The following is a 12,945-nucleotide window of genomic DNA, read 5'->3' on the forward strand; positions in this document are numbered from 1 at the left end:
CAATCGCTTAAAATGTTCAATAGCAAGAGTCTTTGAGAACCTTGAGACTGTGGACAGTCTACAGACCCTGTTGATCTGCTCATGCCCAATAATTTTATCTATCTGTGTGATTGAATCTTTATCTTGGTATTTTGAGAAAAATGTTGATCGGCCAAACATCTGTGTGCACTGATTTGTATTTGAAGCAAAATGCTAAATAGCACTATACTGTTGCTGCTGATACAACTTCAACATCAACCAATGCAAGGTACGCTGTTACTTGGCATGGCCATATAAGCACACAAGCTGCTTTGTTTTATCCATTCTTTTCTGAAAGGAGGAAGTGAGTAAAGAATTCTTATTCCAAGCAGGTCTGTTGATCTTCATGAGAGTTTCCAGAAAATCTGTTCACCTCTCATCTTTTTAGTTTAGTATCTAAATTTGTCTCACTACCGGTAGATCTTGAGGATATGATATTTCACCAAGTGGATATTTTCACTGTGACTCTTTGAAAACTGTGCAAGACCATCTAGCCTTGACCTATTCTGGCATGGGGAAGAACTTGGCATAATTGGATACTGAACCTGGCACATCTTGGGCGAAATTCTCCGGAAACGGCGCAAATCAGATGGACATCGCGCCGCCCCAAAGGTGCGGAATGCTCCGCATCTTGTGGGCCGAGCCCCAACCTTAAGGGACTAGGTTGGCGCCGGACGGATTTCCGCCCCGCCAGCTGGCGGAAAAGGCCTTTGGTGCCCTGCCAGCTGGCGCGGAAATGACATCTCCGGGCGGCGCATGCGCGGGAGCGTCAGCGGCCGCTGACAGCATTCCCACGCATGCACAGTGGAGGGAGTCTCTTCTGCCTCCGCCATGGTGGAGACCGTGGCGGAGGCGGAAGGGAAAGAGTGCCCCCACGGCACAAGCCCACCCGCGGATCGGTGGGCCTCGATCGCGGGCCAGGCCACCGTGGGGGCACCCCCCGGGGCCAGATCGCCCCGCGCCCCCCCCCCCCAGGACCCCGGAGCCCGCCCGCGCCGCCTTGTCCTGCCGGTAAGGTAGGTGGTTTAATTTACGCCGGCGGGACAGGCATTTTAGCGGCGGGACATCGGCCCATCCGGGCCGGAGAATCGCGCGGGGGGGGGCCCGCCAACCGGCGCTGCACGATTCCCGCCCCCGCCGAATCTCCGGTGCCGGAGACCTCGGCAACCGGTGGGGGCGGGATTCACGCCAGCCCCCGGCGATTCTCCGACCCGGCGGGGGGTCGGAGAATTTCGCCCCAGATGTTTCACTGGGATAGTCAACTTCTTGATTACTGATATTGAAAGATTTCTAGCACCCATGCATGATGGGTATTTAGGTCTGCAAATAAAATGCTTCTTCCAGGATCTAGCCACATTGCAGCAGCTACAATACAATCAACCCCTTTGTAACTGTTGTCCTACCGAATACATTCCTGTTAACACATTTTTCCTCTGCGCTTGTTACAGTTTGAAAGATCACCAAAAAACTTGGGAACAATATTTAGGTTGTGAAACAATTATAGAAGCTGCACCAACCCTCTGTCTCGTGAGGGCTAGCAGACACACAGCATAAAGCCTCCGGCTTTACCTGCGGATATGCCTGGAGAATTGCCGGGTCCGTAGCCGCACATGCGCACGGCGGCGGCCTGAATCAGCGGCGCCCTGCAGCATGGCGCTGGCCACACGTGGAACCGGCCTCCCAAAGACTGCCCCCCTGTAATCAGCCTCAACACCCTCGGAACACCCCCCACCAGTGCCCCCAGCCCCCACCAAAGCCTCCCCCTGCCCGCGGAACGGCTCCCCCCGACTGTGGCAGTGCTGGACTCAGTCCGCAGTCGCCATGCCGGGTTCACAAAAATAAAACTAAATATTCCACGCCGTCGGGAACTCGGCCCATCGGGGCCGACTGTTGCCTTTTGAGGTAGTTTTGGTATTGGCACACAAACACGTATTGACAATAATTAACCCGCATGGCGTCTCCATACGCGCTCATCTGTTGTTTGGTCCATGTAGGGTATTGAACCAGTCTGACCAGTACTGTTGCAGAGACCCACTTCTCACTCATAGTGTAGCTGCACATTAACACTTGTTCTCCTTGTTGAAATGAGCGCTTCATGGAATTACTTTCTCGTCTCAAGATCTTTGTTGGTTTCGCTTTACTATGTCAAATGTCGCCTCTGGCAAGAGTAAATCAAAGGTAGTTGTCAGCTTCCTTTTCATCAGTAGCAAAGCTGGTGAACCTTGTGTAGTTGCATGTGTCGTATTTTGGTATGTTGCTAGAAACAGGTTCACACGGCGCTGAAGTGAACCGTGGTTTTTTGAAGCCTTCAGTGTGTGTTTCAAGGACTGGAGAAGTCTTTTGGCGAACCCATTCGTGGATGCTGACTTTATATGCCTTTAAGTAGTCTTCAAACTCTAATTTTAGTAGCTTTTTTTGCTGACCCCTAAAGTTCTTCCAACCTTTCAGCTTATCACTAGCTTTTGCAGTATGGTATGCCCTAGTTTTTGCTTTTATGTCCACCTTGACTTCCTCGTTTAGCTACAGAACTTTTTACTCCCTTTTACAATTCCTCTTCTTCTCAAGAATATACTTTAACTGAGAGGTGTTTAATATCGCCCTGAACATCCGCCATTGTTCCTCAACTGTCCTACCCTCAATTATTTTTGCCCAGTTTACTTGGGCCAACTCTTTCCTCAGGCCTGTATAATTACCTCTTCCCAACGCTAAAATCTAGTACGGCACTCTGTCCTCTCTCGCTCAATCTGAATTTGAAATTCTAGCATGCTGTCCTCTGGCCCTCTGGGACAATGGTGACTTTCAATTTTACTTCTTTCAACTTTGGCATTACCCCAAAACGGTGTGACTCACGTGGTAGCACGTTCAACTTTAATACTTCAGTGGAATGAATTGTTTTAGTTTCATTGGGGTTGTTCTTTTCTTCCACATTATGATTTTTTTTTCAGTTGAATTTGTTTTGTTTCTTCTTTGAATGAGTTCAGTGGCTTTTGAGTGTTCTCCTCTGGACAAGTTATTTTACTCCATCCAGCTTTTGCTGTGTGGCCAGTTCTGCCACAATTTTTAAATGGACTGCCTTACTCCAGCACTCAGCCTGTGAATGGCCTGTTATTGCAGCGATGACACGCCTGTTGCTGGGTAGACTTCTTCTGGACAGCAGCCATTTTACTGATGCTCGTGCATGCTCCAAGCCGAGAAGTCTCCTTAGCTGCAAGTTCCATTGAAACAGATGACTTAGATTACATTCCGTTAATAACCTTCTTTGAATGTCTTCGTTTTTCAAACCACACACTAAATGATCTTTATATGTGTCACCTAATGAATCGTGAAATTCACAAAAGTAATTTGAGGGTTGTAACAAACTGCGCAATATTTTCCCCTTCTAACTGATTCCTTTGATGAAATCGAAATCTGCCCGCAATAATCAAGGGTTTTGGTGAATAATGAATGATCTTTTAATATTTTCACCCGTTCTTGATATGTGTAATCCGGATCTCTGGCTGAACTAAGCTTCTTGACAAATTAAAAGTGTTGCTTCCAATTGTACTTGGGAATACAGGGACCTTAATCTCTTCCAATATTTTATTGGCTAAACTATAATAATGGGACTTTTCTGAATATAATTTCCAGTTCTCTAAGTTTTCATCAAAAGAGCCCATCACGTCAAAATTTCCTGCCATTTCTCACCGGTATCGGAATGTTCTCCCCCTTCATCTAATTCAGAGTCCTAGTTCATTCAAAATTTATTATCAATTTGTAACAGCTTTAACTTTCATCAGCTTGTAACAATTTTACAGTTTTAACTTGTTCTACCTCCGGATCTTATTATTCTGCATGTGGCTTCTCAGATTGTCGGTTTAAAATTGGCACAGGCCCTGCCTTTGAAATTTTTTCCCCAAAGCCTTACGGGTTCATATGCCAGTGATTTCTTACCCTCTGTTAATCAGTTGATTAATTGACTTGTTGAAGCTGCCTCCACACCAACGATTTAAAAAAATGTTTTTTTCCTCTTTCTTCTGATCTGTTCCTCGTCACTAATTTTCTTTTTGTAAACTGTTGTATCTTTAGACTAACAGTGCAAAAGAAACTGGATTGCAGATCCATGTGGGTTTGATGCAAGATTAACAGAGATTTATTGAGTAGGTTTTCACTGTACAAAGCTTTTTACTAGACCCTCCAAAAATAGCTGTTGACGTCTTACAAGTCACGTGACTCCATTCTTAATGAAACATTGCACAGTAACCCATAATATATATATATATAAAACTACAATAACCCACCCATATAACAAGATGATTTGTTGTAGCTCTCAAATCTTTCACCTTTCGAATAAAAGGGAACTTTGTTACTGTGAGATGTTATTCTTGATTGTGTGAGAATAAATAGAACATAGAACATTACAGCGCAGTACAGGCCCTTCGGCCCTCGATGTTGTGCCGACCTGTGAAACCACTCTAAAGCCCATCTACACTATTCCCTTATCGTCCATATGTCTATCCAATGACCATTTGAATACCCTTAGTGTTGGCGAGTCCACTACTGTTGCAGGCAGGGCATTCCACGCCCTTACTACTCTCTGAGTAAAGAACCTACCTCTGACATCTGTCTTATATCTATCTCCCCTCAATTTAAAGGTATGTCCCCTCGTGCTAGACATCACCATCCGAGGAAAAAGGCTCTCACTGTCCACCCTATCCAATCCTCTGATCATCTTGTATGCCTCAATTAAGTCACCTCTTAACCTTCTTCTCTCTAACGAAAACAGCCTCAAATCCCTCAGCCTTCCCTCCATACCAGGCAACATTCTTGTAAATCTCCTCTGCACCCTTTCCAATGCTTCCACATCCTTCCTATAATGCGGCGATCAGAATTGCACGCAATACTCCAAATGCGGCCACACCAGAGTGTTGTATAGCTGCAACATGACCTCATGGCTCCTAAACTCAATCCCTCTACCAATAAAAGCTAACACACCGTACGCCTTCTTAACAATCCTCTCAACCTGGGTGGCAACTTTCAGGGATCTCTGTACATGGACAACGTGATCTCTCTGCTCATCCGCACTGCCAAGAATCTTACCATTAGCCTAGTACTCCGTCTTCCTGTTATTCCTTCCAAAATGAATCACTTCACACTTTCCTGCATTAAACTCCATTTGCCACCTCTCTGCCCAGGGCTGCAGTTTATCTATGTCCCTCTGTAACTTGTAACATCCTTCCGCACTGTCCACCGACTTTAGTGTCATCTGCAAATTTACTCGCCCATCCTTCTACGCCCTCCATGTCATTTCTAAAAATGACAAACAGCAGTGGCCCCAAAACAGATCCTTGTGGTACACCACTAGTAACCGGACTCCAGTCTGAACATTTCCCATCAACCACCACCCTTTGTCTTCTTCCAGCTAGCCAATCTCTGATCCAAACTGCGAAATCACCCTGAATCCCATGCCTCCGTATTTTCTGCATTAGCCTACCATGGGGAACCTTATCAAACGCTTTACTGAAATCCATATACACCACATCAACTGCTTTCCCCTCATCCACCTGTTTGGTCACCTTCTCAAAGAACTCTATAAGGTTTGTGAGGCACGACCTACCCTTCACAAAACCGTGTTGACTATCTCTAATCAAATTATTCCTTTCCAGATGATTATACATCCTATCTCTTATAAACCTTTCCAAGATTTTTCCCACAACAGAAGTAAGGCTCACTGGTCTATAGTTACCGGGGTTATCTCTACTCCCCTTCTTGAACAAGGGGACAACATTTGCTATCCTCCAGTCTTCTGGCACTATTCCTGTAGACAAAGATGACTTAAAGATCAAGGCCAAAGGCTCAGCAATCTCCTCCTTAGCTTCCCAGAGAATCCTAGGATAAATCCCATCCAGCCCAGGTGACTTATCTATTTTCACACTTTCCAGAATTGCTAACACCTCCTCCTTCTGAACCTCAAGCCCTTCTAGTCTAGTTGCCTGAATCTCAGTATTCTCCTCGACAACATTGTCTTTTTCGTGTGAATACTGATGAAAAATATTCATTTAGCACCTCTCCTATCTCCTCGGACTCCAATCACAACTTCCCACTACTGTCCTTGACTGGCCTTACTCTTACCCTAGTCATTCTTTTATTCCTGACATATCTATAGAAAGCTTTAGGGTTATCCTTGATCCTACCTGCCAAAGACTTCTCATGTCCCCTCCTGGCTCTTCTTAGCTCTCTCTTTAGGTCCTTCCTAGCTAACTTGTAACTCTCAAGTGCCCTAACTGAACCTTCATGTCTCATCTTTACATAAGTCTCCTTCTTCCTCTTGACAAGTGTTTCGACTGCTTTAGTAAACCACGGTTCCCTCACTCGACCACTTCCTCCCTGCCTGACAGGTACATACTTATCAAGGACACGCAGTAGCTGTTCCTTGAACAAGCTCCTCTTTTCTGCTGTGCATTTCTGTACTTCTGGCATAAAATGTAGACATCATTCCTTTGATGTCTTTGTAGATACCAATCCAGTACATAGTTGCACAGGGACTGAGCTAACTTTTTCACCCTGTAGGAATTAGTTGTCATTCTACTACAGGTGAAGAAGCTAGTGGTTTGGTGAGTATCTGGTAAGTGGTTAAGATCAATTCTATCCCTGAGGTTTAAAATAGTACACAGACTGATGAGGTTAATAAAAGATATTTTAAAAAGCAAAATAATTAATTAGTTTATTCGTTAATTGACAAACATTAAGGACAGGTGAAGTATCACGACCATAGCATATGGGAGCTTCTAGATGCCATTGTGATCCAGGGCAAACACGTCTGCAGTAAGTGTTTGCGGCCTGATGAGCTTTGTCTGAGAGTCATTGGCTGGAGGCCTAGCTGCAGACATTGCAATGCATCAGGAAGGGGACAGTTACCTGGACACTATGGACCAGGAGGTGGCCACGTCCCTTAAGATATGGTTTTCTGGTGACTTACATTGGCAGCCATGCACTAAACAGCCGTGTGGGGTTACTTTTCGCCCATAAACTTTGGAATGCTGCTCCGAGGTCCAATTCACACAGGTGAAGGTGTTGGCAATTTTTTGTGCAGGGTCCGGAATGGAAGTGGCAAAGAGCAACAGGGGGGGGGGGGGGGGTAAAGCGGCTGCAAGCAGACTTCAAGGCACGGTTGAAGGCACGATGGCGACGGGCCCGGAGTCGGAACTTCCGGCCCATTGGTCTACTGCTCAGTTGGTAGACTTTTTAACTGCTCGGTTCCAGAAACAGTTTGGAGACCTCTGAAGATCAAGTAAAGGTCATTAATCCGATTTAAGGCGGCAGTGGAGAGAGTTGAGCAGTGCTTCGAGGCTCAGGGTGCGTCGCTCCAAAAAAATGTTGGGAGACCGTCGCTGACCACAAGGACCGACTGGCCTCGATGGAAGCAGAGCTTTCCTTAGTGGCTGACAGTTTCAAAAAAGTACGTGATAAGGTGGACGAGTTGGAGAATCGACAGCATCGGCAAAACATCTGAATTGTGAGCCTGCCTGAGGGGTTGGACGGTTCGCAATCCTCGGAGTACGTCACACAGATGCTGCAGAAACTGGTCGGTGAGAAAGGTTTCAGGCGCCCCCCGCCCCCCCGCCAGCCTGAGATTGATGATGTACACAAGAGTGCTGAGAAGAAAGCCAAAAGTGGGTGAACACCAAGGCGATGGTGGTGCGACTGCACTGTTTCCTGGACAAGGAAAAAAATCTGAGGTGGGCCAGGCAGGGCAATAAAAGCTCATAGGGAAGTATAATCAGAATATACCCCGATTGGGGTACGGAACTGGCTAAACGCCGAGCCGGATTCAACAAAGTCATGGCGGTCCTACATAAGGAAGGTGTGAGATTTGGAATGTTGTATCCGACCCGTTTGTGGATCACCTTTCGGAAATGGGAGTACTTTTTAGACATCCCGGAGGAGGCGGGTTAGTTTCTTCGGGACCAGGGGATTGAGAATCTGCAAATATGTTGATATGTTCTGTGCCCTTGATGATATTGTTGTTCGTCGATTGCTGTGCCATTACTGTATCTTTGCTGTGTTCATCTCTCTATCGTTCTTCTTGTTTTTCATTTTATTGAGGTTGGTTTGGTGTTCGGAGGTTGAGAAGGTATGGAGGGTGGGATAGGTGTTATTTATTTGTGTCTTATTTTAGGATAGGGTTTGGGTGATATGGCGGGTTCAGGGTAGTCGCAGGACTCGTGCAGGGGTCACCATACTGGTGTGAGAACCAGTAAACGGAAGGGATGTGGGAGACAAGGTCATATGGGGTGGGCATGGTTTTGAATATTTCTTCTTTTTGGTTAGCAGGGGTGGGGGGAATGGGATGGGGAGGTATGGGGAAGCTGACTGTGAGTAATGTCAAGGCACTGAGATATCGAATTTGGTGGCAATGGATGCCTCACGAGGGCCCCAAAGAGCGCGACTTGACGACCTGGGATGATTGGCTCAAGCAAAACTATGGCTGATTATCGGGGAGGAGGGGGCTAGGTGCTCCCTCACTCAGTTGGTAACTTGGAACGTCCGGAGCCTGAATGGACCTGTTAAAAGGTTGCGCATATTTGCTCATCTGATCAACCTGAGGGCAGACTTGATGTTTCTCCAGGAGACTCATTTAAAGGTGGAGGACTAGATAAGACTGAGAAGGGAGTGGGTTGGTCACATTTACCACTCAGGACTTGATATGAAGACAAGATGGGTGGCTGTGTTAAAATAAGAGGGTGTATTTTCTCACCTCTTCAACACAGTCTTGGACCTGGAGCTTAATCGCTTATGCCTGGATTCGAGAGGATATCGTCAATGGCTGGGGAGGTGTCACGATTCATGCAGCTTATTGGTGGCATGGATCCATGGCATTTTGGGAGGCATAGGACGAGGGAGCTTTCTTTCTTTTCACATGTTCGCAGGTGTTATTTGCGGATAAGAGTTTTTGGTTCAGATAAGACATTGATTTCAAGAGTGGCGGGGACAGAATACTCTCCGGGCGTGGCGTCTGACCACGCTCCGCACTGGGTGGACTTGCGGGCGGAAAAGCCGCCCCCTTGCAGACCCCAGTGGAGACTGGATGTTGCTCTCCTTGCGGATAAGGGAATATGTGGGTAGTTGCAAGGGACTATTTATGGATCAGAATGACAACACGGCAGTCTCTGCCGGGGTGCTGTGGGAGGCACTGAAGGCTGTGCTTAGAGGAGAGCTCATCTCGATCCAGGCGCACAGACTAAGGGTGGAGCAAGATTGGTGGAGGCTATCTTTGCAGTCATTTGCAGTTACCTGGAATCGCATGATGAGGTGCTGTTGAAGGTGCGCCAGATTCTCCAGATGGAGTTTAATCTGGCCACCTCGGAGAAGGCAATGAGACAACTGCGCAGAGCTAGGGGGTTTGTGTGCGAATATGGGGAGAGGGGTGGCAGGATTCCCACCCACCAACTGAGGAAACAGACCGCTGCTAGGGAAATGGGTAGGCTTAGGGATGAGGGGGGTGAGGTGGCAACGGATCCGGCAGGAATTTTTGAGTCCTTCTATCAGAGACCATACCAATCGGAACCGCCGCCAGGGGATTAACTGAGACGAAGATTCTTGGATGGATTCGAGTTTCTGAGTTGGACCAGGCGAGGGCGCAGGGGTTGGGGGTCCCTGTAGGTCTGCAGGAGGTGTTGGGATGCGTGAGTTTGATGCAGTCAGGGAAGGGTCCGGACGGATTCTCAGCCAAATGTTCTAAGCGCTTTGGTGCGTTGCTGTTAATGGTGGGGATGTACAATGAAGTGCTGGGAGAGTGGTGTGCTCTTCTCTCTCCCTGTCCCACCCCACCCCATGCTGTCGCAGACTTCCATTTCCTTCATCCAAAAAAGGGGCAAAAATCCTTAGCAATGTAGATCTTCGTGTCCGATTTCACTCCTAAATGTAGATACAAAGCTCCTGACTAAGATTTTGGCTACCCGTATTGAATGATGTTGCCGGATGTGGTTGTAGAGGACAAAACTGGGTTTGTAAAAGGCAGATTGTTAGTAACCAATATACGGATGCTTTTAGACATAATCAGGATCCCTCAGGAGGAAGCAAGATGGAGGCTGTGGTGTCAATGATGGTGGCCTGGCTCTCCCTAATTTTTGGAGTTACTACTGGGCTGCCAATATTGGCATGGTCCGGAAATGGGTGTTAGATCAAGGGTCAATGTTGTGTAGGGTATAAGGGGTCTCATGTAGGGAGACCTCCTTAAGGCATTGGCTTCAGTTCCTCTATCGTTCTGACCGAGTAGGTACACACCAAATCCAGTGGTACTTTCCACTTTGAGGGTGTGGAATCCTTGCCGGCTACATTTTGGCCTATAGGGCATGTACAGAAAAGCCCCGATCTGTGGTAACCTTAGATTTGTCCCAGCGAGATTGGATACCAGGTTTAAGGAGTGGGACCGTTTGGGGATCAAATGCCTCGAGGACCTGTTTCTGGGTGGGACAAAAGCAGGCTTAATTGAGCTGATAGAGGGCTTACCAATTGCCCAGTGGTAATGAGTTCAGATACCTCCAACTAAGGGCCTTTTTGAGTAAAAAGATGGGTTCGCACCCAATGTTGCCGCCCTGGGGCTTACAGGACAGGCTCCTCTCAGAGAATAATATTAGGATGGGCAAGATCTCCAATGTGCATGCCGGGTTGGGCAGGATGGAGGAGGTTTCGATGGTGGTAATGTGGCAAAAATGGAAGGAGGAATTCGGAGGGACAGTGCGAGGTTGGATTTGGGAAGAAACACTGCACAGGATTAATGCATCTTCGTTCTGTGCCAGACTTAGTCTTAAAGTTGTACATAGAGCACATATGACGCTGGCAAGGCTGAGCCGATTCTTCCCAGAAGCGGTCGATCAGTGTGCACATGTGTCAGGTCTTCTGCGAATCATGCCCACATGTTCTGGTCCTGTCCAATATTGGTGGGGTTCTGGGAGGGAATCATAGATGTATTGTCTCAAGTGGTGGGAATGGTGGTCACACCTACTCCATGGGTAGTTATTTTTGGAGTTTGAGGATCTGGGTGGTTAGGTGGGGAAGGATTCCTTGGACAATGTTGTGGCTTTCGCCCCCTTGCTAGCCTGAAGGAGAATTTTGCTAAACTGCCGTTTCTCAGATCCCCCCGGTTCTTGGTACGGGACCTTGCTGAGTTTCTTCATTTGGAGAAAATCAAGTTCGCCATTAGAGGTACAGATGTGAGGTCCTTCGTGAGGTAGAAGCTGTTCATCGACTTTTTCAAGAAGTATTAGCACGTCAGCGGGGGTGGGGGGATTAAGTAGGGGAGGGTGACGAGGTACAGTAACTATTGGTTACTGAGGGGTAGAGGGGTACTTTATTTTGTTAAAAAAAGTTTTTTTGCTGGTGTGACTGATGTAATTTGTATTTCTGTACATGGGGGGTTTTCTGCTGTGCTATATTGCTAGAATGTTATATGCACTGTTACTATGTTATGGAGTGTTTGATATTGTTTTGTTTTGACTTCCTGTTTTTTCCATTTTCTGGATATGCCTTCAATAAATTATCTTTTAAAAGATAGGGGGCTGGATTCTCCGTTCCTGCGTCTAAGTGCTGACGCCAGCGGAGGATCTGTGGAGTTCCACGATGGAACAATCGGTGCCATGCCCGCACCGATTCCGCTACCAGTGAGGGGCTAGCACTGGCGAAGCATGAAACACCCACGGAACACGCAGAAAACGATGGGAGAATTGCCGGGTCCGTGTTGGACACGCGCAGGGGTGAGAAGCTGCAGCTACGCGATCACTTACACCCCCCCCCCCCATACACCCACTGATCGCGACCAAAAAGATGGCGTCTATTGTGCTGGACCATGTACCCGTCCACCCTGACCCCACTGGCCACCCCCCACTACTCTTCCCAACCTTGGCAGAAGCCCCCCCGGCCAGCGGCACGACTGTCAGCGAAGTATGGAGGTGCTGGACACTGTTCGTACGTCCTCTCTCTCTCACTCCACAGCCACAACACCAGGCTCTCGACTGTTGAGACCACACATGGCCCGCGCCATCGGGAAGTCGGCCAATCGGAAGCGGAGCATCATGGGTGGGCCCGCTAATGAGATGCGAACCTTATTGCAACTATGCGCAGGACATGTCGCAGTAACACCAATTTGGAGGGGGCGGAGCATCCTGATTCGGTGGCAAACAGGAGCCTGCCGCAATTTTGGTGTCGGGAGCTATTCTCCGCCCGATCGCCGTTCCCGATTTTGGTGTCGGGCAACGGAGAATCCCGCCCAGGGTCTTCTGATTTGATCGGTGGTTGGGACAGTAGGTTGTGACTGCGAGTAAGGCAGGTAAGGGAACTGCAAGGGCAGAAGTGCAGCCATTGCAATTGTCGGACAGATTTGAGGTTCCTTCAGCTTGTTTGCATGAAATTCGTGTTGGAGGGTTGATCAACTTACTGGGCATGGCACCATAGTACAGAAAACCATTGAAGTGTGGGGGAGCAAAAAATAATGTTGTAGTCGTAGGGGACACCATAGAACCAGCTCACTTTTTCCACTATTTTCTGGTTTTTTATTTTTATTTCAAGCATCCGCAGTATTTTGCTTTTATTATAGTTGGGAATGTGACACTGCTCTCTGCAGCAAAGACTGCGAGTCCAGAAGGCTGTGTTGCCTTGGTGCCGGGACATCTTTTTAGGGGAACTTGGAGGGGGAGGATCTGGTCATCATGGTCTATGTAGGTACCAACAACATAGGGAGGGCAAGGAAAGAGGTGCATGGTTAGTATAAGAAGCTAAGCACTTCCATGAGATGGTAATATCATGCACACATCATTCTACCTAGTGTTCTTTGAGAGGGATATTATTGTATTGAAACACGGTTTAAATGTGATGAGTTATTTTTGAACTGTTTACATTGTTTGCCATAATACTTAGTTGAGCTTGCATGCCACCAATAATTGAAAATGGATG

General features: G+C 47.4%; 1 protein-coding gene across 1 annotated transcript in view; it reads left to right on the forward strand.

Moving 5' to 3' along the window:
* Window positions 1-12,945, forward strand: part of LOC140429358 (ras GTPase-activating protein 1-like) — a 374,654-nt gene that overhangs the window by 152,516 nt on the left and 209,193 nt on the right. The gene's annotated exons all lie outside the window — the stretch shown is intronic.

Source organism: Scyliorhinus torazame, chromosome 9 (assembly GCF_047496885.1).
Source record: "Scyliorhinus torazame isolate Kashiwa2021f chromosome 9, sScyTor2.1, whole genome shotgun sequence".
Taxonomy (NCBI): Eukaryota; Metazoa; Chordata; class Chondrichthyes; order Carcharhiniformes; family Scyliorhinidae; genus Scyliorhinus; species Scyliorhinus torazame.